This window comes from Lepeophtheirus salmonis, chromosome 7, assembly GCF_016086655.4.
Source record: "Lepeophtheirus salmonis chromosome 7, UVic_Lsal_1.4, whole genome shotgun sequence".
NCBI classification, from domain to species: domain Eukaryota; kingdom Metazoa; phylum Arthropoda; class Copepoda; order Siphonostomatoida; family Caligidae; genus Lepeophtheirus; species Lepeophtheirus salmonis.
The window spans coordinates 1,263,675-1,272,783 of record NC_052137.2 but is presented as its reverse complement, the minus strand read 5'-3'; positions in this window follow the sequence as shown (position 1 = coordinate 1,272,783).

The following is a 9,109-nucleotide window of genomic DNA, read 5'->3' as shown; positions in this document are numbered from 1 at the left end:
GGCTTTGCTCAGAGTTATTTTTTAAAACATAAACAAAAGTTTTTCAACGCCTTTGCAAGCAATATTCATTGTATGGTAAAGAGGAATCATTTGACATAATATTTATATTATTAATAATTATGACCAAGTTTACAGGGTATTGCAGATTAATTGTGACTGGCTTTAACTGCATCCAACTCAATAAAGAATGCGTATATGTATCATTTTAATATAGGATTTTAGAGGTAATGTTATAATCTTTTGATTGGCCTTGTTTTGAATGTGATCAGACAGTAAGTAATGTTGGAGCAGCAAAGAAGGTGAACAATTGTTGAAATCGCTGACGCAGGGAACTATTCTCTTGCTATAATAAAGAAAAAACTGGATTGTAGAACACAGACAAAATGATAGGTGGCTGTCCCACAAGAAGTCTGCCGTTCCTCACGACTTCAAGACTAAGTTTCCTACATCCATGATGACCTTAAAGTATAAGGATTTAAAAATTGAAGTCAAAAGTAGGATATTTAAATATCTTTGACCTCTTATGACCTCAATTTTGAATCCTAAAATACACTAGATCTTCATAGTTAATTTAATGCAATGATAATATGATATCTAGGCTGCTCTTCTTCTCAAACATTGCTTGTATTATTTGGAGTATCATGTAGATATTCTGGTTTTTTTAGCAAGCCGGCAAGTCATATTTGATTCAACTCTACATACTTAAAATGATGTCCATAACTCGAGAATCCTCTGCTTTTTTTTTGTCTTAAAGGGAGCCATACAAGAAGAAGAATTATTTTATAATTTTGTTTTATAAGAGTTAATGAGATACACTTTTAGGGAAGCCATTCATCAAACCAAACTTATAGTAACAGCCTCCCTTGGGAACTTATTACTATTGCTATTATTATTTTAACCCATATTCTTCTTTCTTTTTTCTTAGTTGAACGTTACTCTAATATTTATTTTTATTATCCTTATTATTTCTATTTACTGAGGAGCAAAACTTTTCCATAATTGACTAATCAATTACGTACTTGCAATGTCTAACTTATTTTTGAAGAATCCATCAAAGTACATTTATAAAGTATAAATTTTAAAAGTTAATTAGGAAAAATTAATAGTTACAATATATCTCTGTCGATGAGAAAAGAAATTAGGACAATTCCATGGAGGGATGGATGATTTATACAACACTCATCGTCGTCTTTGTATACTTACACTACACTCCTATATAATTCACAACCAGTGATCGAGTATAAAAGAAATACAAAATATACAGGGTGTGTTTGCACTCCTTAGAAAATATTTAAGAGTAAGTTTCGTTTACTTATTTGAGTAGTTAAGTAAAAAAAAATTATGCAATATCTATAGAGTTGACATGTAAGTAAAGAAAAAACTAATATTATAAATCAGAAAAAGAAAAACGGTTATTGGGCGTGCTCTTTCATTTGTTTTTTATGTTCATTATTGAATCGCTCGTTGTGGTATTAACATCTTCCTCAGAAGTATGCATTATCGCCAATCTTTGGTGTCAATTGATGTATAAATGCATAATAAAATTAATATAATGGAATTTTAAAATAATAGCAACATTTTTCCTCCACAATTGCAATTCTAAATGTAGAAGGTTCTCGTAATTATAGGAGTAATTCATATTTTCTACCCAAAATCATAAGACAGGCAGCTGATATTAACAAAGGCATAATTCAAGAGTACCCTATGTTATGCTTCTACCTCCTCCTTGCGTTCTTTTTACATACCAAGCAATTAAACTTTAAATATGTAGCACATATCCGTGATAGAACACTGACCATAAGAAGTTTTTCTCCCTTTACACAAATACAGGGTGTTCCAACATATCAACACTAATTATTTCTATAATTCATACAAGTTCAGTGATTTAAATTAATTTATATTTTGATATATTAAAACATAAACATGTAGATACAAAACAATAAAAAACATGAACACTCTGGAGAATCGAACGTGATCGACGAAATTCCGTTCGCTAACTCCAAGCATTTGGGTGTGTCTGGGGCCACCGTCTACCCCGTCAGCAATTCTAAAACGTAGGACAAGAGGAACGGCTCTGTCATACACTTCAAACAGATAGAAAACAGCCCAGGCCAATTCCTCAGGTCCATAAGGGCCCGTCCAAGAGATATCGGGGTTTTACAAGAAAGCTATCAGAAAAGTGGGTTGAAAGAGATCTCCCTTTAGACACAAACAATGAAATAAACCCCTCTCCGTCTTTCCAAGACTCTTTTGGGTTCTTTTAAACTCTTTTCTATGTATATAATTAATTTTGTTGAATTTCTATTTTTAACTAATAAATAATATCTTGTTTAAGTTGAAAATTCAAAGTGTTCTGATTTTGATGAATCACACGGGTCCATTATTATTTTATTCTTGAAAAGAGGATATAGCAAATATAAAGTAATAAATAGTCCATAAAAGAGGAAAAGTAACACTAATGATTGATAAGGGATTCATAATTGAAAGATTTTTGTGGGAATCGGAGTGAATGGAGGATCGATTCCAAGTAATTTCTTACTACGTTTTTGATAGATTTAAAGATATATATTGGTCATTATTCCCTGATACGCATATATGCATTCAGCTGATCTAATAAAACGTCAACTAAGCTGAGGTTTATTTTATCTTTATACTTCTATTTGCCGTCACAAATAGTTATCTGAACGTTGTTGAACATAGGTTTTGTTCATGCCACATGGGATTAGTGCCTTTGTAGCGTCGTTAAATATAACTATTACTTATTTTTAAGTTTAGGACTTTTGTAAAATAGTTATTTTACAGAAAAATAGCCTGATTATAAAGCTTGAGGCCTTTGTTTGAAATTTAAAATGCCTAGCTTGGTATATAAATGCATGCTTTTTGGGATTTCTGGGTAAGAATAGACCGGGAAAACAGTAAAATAAAAAAATATATCATATGATATCTTTTAGATAGTTGAATATTAGGGCTATAATTGATGAAAATATGTCCAATAAATTTTGGGTCGTTTAACAATATTGTAGTAAAAAAAATTAGAATTCTTTATGTTTATTACTTTTGTTCAAGATTGAGGTACTGCATTTTTACCGGGTGTGTAAGCACTCATTACAAAATATTTGAGAATATCTTTTTTTCTGAATGGGTTAAACTCTACTTCTATGTAAAGTTAAAATTATTTATTTCAACACATTATTTTCATGATGCTCTTCACTTAAAATTGAAGGCCTTACAACTCTCAGCCTTAGTCAAAGCCTATCTTTTTCATGCTTTAAATTATATATTTTGTTGCATTCCACGTAATAAAGCTATTGAAATTCCCGTTTTTCAGCTAAAAAATAAAATAAAAAAACTTTTCTAAAAATAATATTTTTTATCAAATAATAAGTGGAAATACATTTCAGTTTAGTTATTAAGATAAATTGAAGAAAAAAAAGTTTTTTACGGATTTTAATTGATATGTACGAGTGGAAAATGGATGACATTGTTATGAAAATTTTGCAATTTTAAAGACCGTAATTTTGAGTCTATATCGACTGTGTATCATGTAATAAAATTCGTTTAATCTGTAGGCTGGCCTTTTCCCATAGTCGACTATTTACGAACAAAAGGATGTTTACAAACGGAGGATTAAGCTGTTGTCATTATTGTTTAGTTTCTGAAAAGTGAACTTCCTTTCCTACGACATATAATTGTATAGAAAACCGGATAGAATATTTATGGAAACTTGAGGTCTTGTTTTGTAGTTTTAATTGTAATTCCTTGTTGGACTCAGATTAGAATGTAGGATCGATAATTCACTGATTATTGCCAATGACCATATTTATTTGCTTGCCCAACCCTTCGTCACAGATATTTGTAGCTGATATAGTGAGACCTCATGACAGTTAAGCTACTTTCCTACAAAACATTCTTCAAATTGACGGGGTAACCATATTTCTTTTCGATCTGATTATTTAAGTATCCCCAAAATGCTCCGGATTAGCAAAAACATTATGAAAATCCAGTGTAGAATGGGCATGTTTTAAAAAAAGAAGCATAAAATTAACATGCTAATACTGATAATTCGAAGAATGTTGAGGATGAGAGAATGAATAATGCTCATAACATTTCATTAGATCGGCTTTGACAAAAAAGGAAGGAGAAAAGGATATAAACAAGGACATTTGCTAAAATTAAACTGATTTTGATCCCCAATTCTACTTTGAGTTCAACAAGGTCATACAATTGTAACTCCGCCGCCAATCCTCAGGGGTATTCTCCGTCTTTTATGAGCACACTCAAATGTTCAATCAGGCCTTGAATATAATTGAATCTATTTTAAGAAAGGATAGCCACTCTCAGGAATTAAATAATAATAACAACTGCTAAGGAAAAGAAAGTTCATTGTTTATATAACCAATTATAAATCAATTTGGCCAGTTACAAACCCATCGGATTTATTTTATTCTGAATAACTGTATATAATACCTTTTTTTATCTCAAAAAGCGAGTTATAGTTTTGAGTAATACCGCAGAAAAGGAACAATTTATAGTTGTTTGTAGTGTTGGGTATTATTCGAATTTCTAAAAAAATACCCTTGAGGAAGTACGAGATATACTAGTTACTATCCTGTTCACTTTTTCCATGCTAAGCAACTCGTCAATCCAGAGGTCATACTTTTTTTTAAATTATTAAAAATTATTTTTCACTACTCTAATAAGTAATAATAAGTTTTTTATTAGTTTCAACAACATTCATAGTTTCTCAGGTTTGGGAAATTTCGTCTTTGTTTAGATGCAAAACTTTTATAATCCGAATAAAAAAATACATTTAGAAGATTAATATACTACAATGTACTCGAAATAGTGAAAGGGGGAATCATTTTGACAAATTACGAGTAAATACTCATAATATAAGTACACGAGTCGAGTTTTTTTGTTGTTTTCTTCATAAATCTCTAGTACCAATTGACGATTTTTGTACTACTGAATATAATACGTCGTGGAAAAGTCATTTATAAATATTTTTTATTATTTCGAATCAGGAGTAATAATAGTACTTTTTTCGATATCTCCTCAAGAAATGAACAATGTGATAATCAATTCGGGAAGTTTTTTACACTGAATAATAATTTGATGAATATTTGCACACTAATAAACAGTCCTATCTTTCAAAAGCTAATTTCTACAATATATAAATTTTCTATTTTAGCATACATGGATTTAAATCATTGATTACTTTTGGTCCTAAATCCTCTGAATAAGAAAATAAATTTACATAGTTTTGCTAATCAATGCCAATCATTAAGTATGCATATTTGATTCTGCAGTTTCCAACTTTGTTTCTTTGAATTTACAATCTTAATGTATACTTCTCATGCAGTTTATTATCTGACTCACAGACAGTTAATAATTTAAGTAGTTATTATTTTTCTACTTTAAGTTTATTTTAGTTAGTTTAAAGAATCACTCAAGGCTTGCACATTATATCAAACATAAAATTATTGCCCCTAAAAATAACATTGTGAAAGTGATTTGACTTTTTTGCTGCTCATATTTTGAATGATTCAAGACATTTTATCAATAACTTAAGTAATGGTAGATTCAATGATGTAATTTAAAATAAGTTTTTGCATCTTACTCAATTAAAAAGTATTTTCTTCATATTATTTATTACTACTTTAGCAAAGTGATATTGTTACATAGAGTGGTGCAAAAAAACTTCCTTTTTACAATAGGCAATAAAACAAATTTTGTAAATTAGAAAAGTTTTAACTTTGTTTCATAAGACAGTAGATACATATTTAAAGATAAAGTTTTGAAAATCATATCATAGAAGTAATGTCCTAAATTGTTTACAGGGCCGTCTACAACATTCGTGGTAATTAAGGAAAAAAATTTATATAGACTTAACACTCGTGTGGTCTTTACTTTTTATACGTGCCCAAAATTACTTGCTCTTAAATTTAGAATATATTCATTTTTTATAGTAAATATTTAAGACAATTTATATCTTATAAGATGAATTTACAGTAATTAAATGTTAATTCTTAATTTAATTATTAATCAATTATATATGAAAAATACAAAAAAATAACAGGCTATAATTTTAAGTCGCATTAAATGTTTCTTATATTTCTTTAATTTATTAATAAATTCGTTATTTTCACTATGACCTTCTAACGTCACCGGCTTATTGGTAATAACTTCAAGTGATCCCAGAGAAAATAATCTAAAGGCGTTAAATTATAATATCCACGTGGTCGATCAACTGATTAATTTCTCGAAATAATCAGCTCACAAAACTTGCTTGCAATGAATCGATGGTAACGTTAGTTATTGGAAAGTCCATGGCTCGCAGTTGGGGCCAAAAAGTTAACAGTTATCATGATGCAATAACGATTTCCATTTACAGTAACGTGGCAATCCATCATTATCAACGAAAAATTATGGATTAATGATCCCTCCAGCATGAAGTCTATCCAAAACAGTAACATTTTTTAGGATGCTTATGTCTTGTGAATTTTCGCCTCACCAATAAAGTATATTTTGCTTATTAATAAAGCCATTGAGTCAAAAAAGAACTGAATTACTCACGATGATTTTCGATGAAAAAAAAATATCTAAAAAAAGTAATATAATTGATTTTTTTGAGTTTTTGATTTTGTTCGAGATTGTAGTTTTGTTGACGCACCACATTTATAAAATTTTATGTAGTTATGTAGAACACCTTACATATTCCTTTTTTATCAATTTATCTACAGAAATGCTCCATATATGAAATAAAGCTACTGCATGATTGGAGTTAGTGATATCTAGTTCCAAGCGGGGATTATTTCGCATATATATATATTACCCTTTTTTATTGCTAATTGCAAAAGATTAGGGTCGTAATTTTATTTTCTTCAAGAAAGAGAGAATAATATTCTAATGATATCAGATTTTTTTTTTTTGATTATTTTTCGACATGTCTTCTTCTGATTATACCATCTTTTTATTTTATTACTAAAGATCGAAGAACCTTTCACTGTCGTGATTTTTAGTGGAACAGGCTTATATAGTCCTTTCATAAGGTTCACTCTGAACTTATCTCCATGATAAATTCGGCATTTATCAGTTTCATTTTAAAATATTATGGTAATTAAGGAAGATGTACGCGTCCGCGTTGATAAATAAACAAGTATATTCTGCAATAACGACAATAGGTAAATTAGGATCGAAATGAAGAAAAACATTTATCATTCAATATTCTTAATACTTAATAAATGAATGGTCTTACTCTTTTCCCCATTTCCATTTGATAGACCTTTTACATAAGCAATTTAGTGGTTCTAATAAGGTTGATGCTTGAGGCATAAATCTTTTTTTTAAATCCACCATTCCCGAAACAGCACTCAAATAAGTGAGATCTTTCGGCTTGGGGGCTTGAAGAATAGCTTCCAATTTTTCCTCAGTTGGCTTTACACTTGATGAGTTTATTTATATCCTATGTATGATATAGAACATTTAAAAAATTGACATTTTGAAAGATATAATTTCAATCTTGACTCTGAAAACGAGTATAATATTCTGCATCAGACTTCCTACAAATAATTATGTCATCTAAGAAAACTCTCAGACCAGAAATATCAATCTAAAGTGACTCAATGACACGTTGGAAAATACCAGGGGCTGAATGAACATCAAAACATAAAACTATTATAGATAAAAAAAGCATGATATGTATTTATGATGGTTAAAATCTTGGATATTTTATCCAAACATAGCTGATTATAAGCATTAGTCATATGAAGTTTAAAAAAGCAGTTCCTGTCTCAAGAGATGCCAATAACTGTTCGATTTTCGAATTGGATGTGTATCTAACGCTGTAACTTGATTTAAAGTTAATCTATAATCTCCACATATTCTAACTTTTGTTTTACATGGTTTCAAAATAAATATATTGGGTGGATCCCAAACTTAGTATTATATTAGAACTAGAATTTCTGAATGGAGAAAACAATCTGATTCTTTATCTACCATTTTCTTCAAGATATAACTAACCTTTCTGGATTAATTAAAAATAAGTTTGTGTTTTTTGCCTATTGAAAGAGAGCCCTCAAAAGGTTAAAATGTTCATAATCCTTCTTTGAACAAGCTTTGATAATTGTCCTTAAGTGAATCATTCTTTGCTAGATTTACATAAAAATTAAATTCCCATTGAAATCCTTATGTTTTTATGACATCTCGGCCTAAAAAAGAAGGACCCTCTTCTTCTACAATTACAACTATATGAACAGCTACTCTATTATCGGTCTCACATTTTCCTTGAAATTCCCCAAAAATTATAATTGCCGATCCTGCATATTTTGCTAATTGTAATTTTAACTCTATAATTTTTGGCATATTATTTTTATAGAAAAACTTTAATGCTTACCAAATTAATGTGGTTTTAGCAGAACCAGTATCTATTTGCCAATAAATCATTGTTCCATTTCTTTTTAATAGAATTTCATATGGAAGAAGGATTAAATTTAACTTAGAAGAGTTTACTGAAAACACATTATTATCAGCTTGAATACAATTATTTGACCCTTTTCATGTAATAAACTTACAACAATGTGTTTTTTTAATGCGTTTTCTTTTTACAAAAAGAAAATAATACATTCTTGTGGGGGCAATTCTTACACCAAGGATTCTTACCACAGCCACTACAAGGTTTGAAGGATAATGAAGACTTTGTAGATGAATTGACAATGTTGTTTTTATGAACCGCATTGAAACTTGAATGAAGTATTTGCGAAATAGAAGCAAATTCCTGACAAGCAGCTTCTCTTTTCTGAACTATTACAAAGGTTTTTTTTAAAAGTCAAGTCACACTCAGTGAGTGAAATCCTTTGCGATGAGTCATCGCAGCCTTCCTCTATGTTTTTGTAAAAAGAACATGATATAGTAAGAGACTTTAGACTGCGATAGACTCTAGTCAACCTTGTTTTCGGTTATAAACTTTAAATCTTTTATAAATTATTATAGTTTGAGGTTTATAATGATTTGACAACATCTTCAAAAAAGACTTGACTTGGATCTTTTGGAGGCAATATGCATCTACAAAGAGAATGTAAGCAATCCCCAGCCATAACCATAAAGAAGG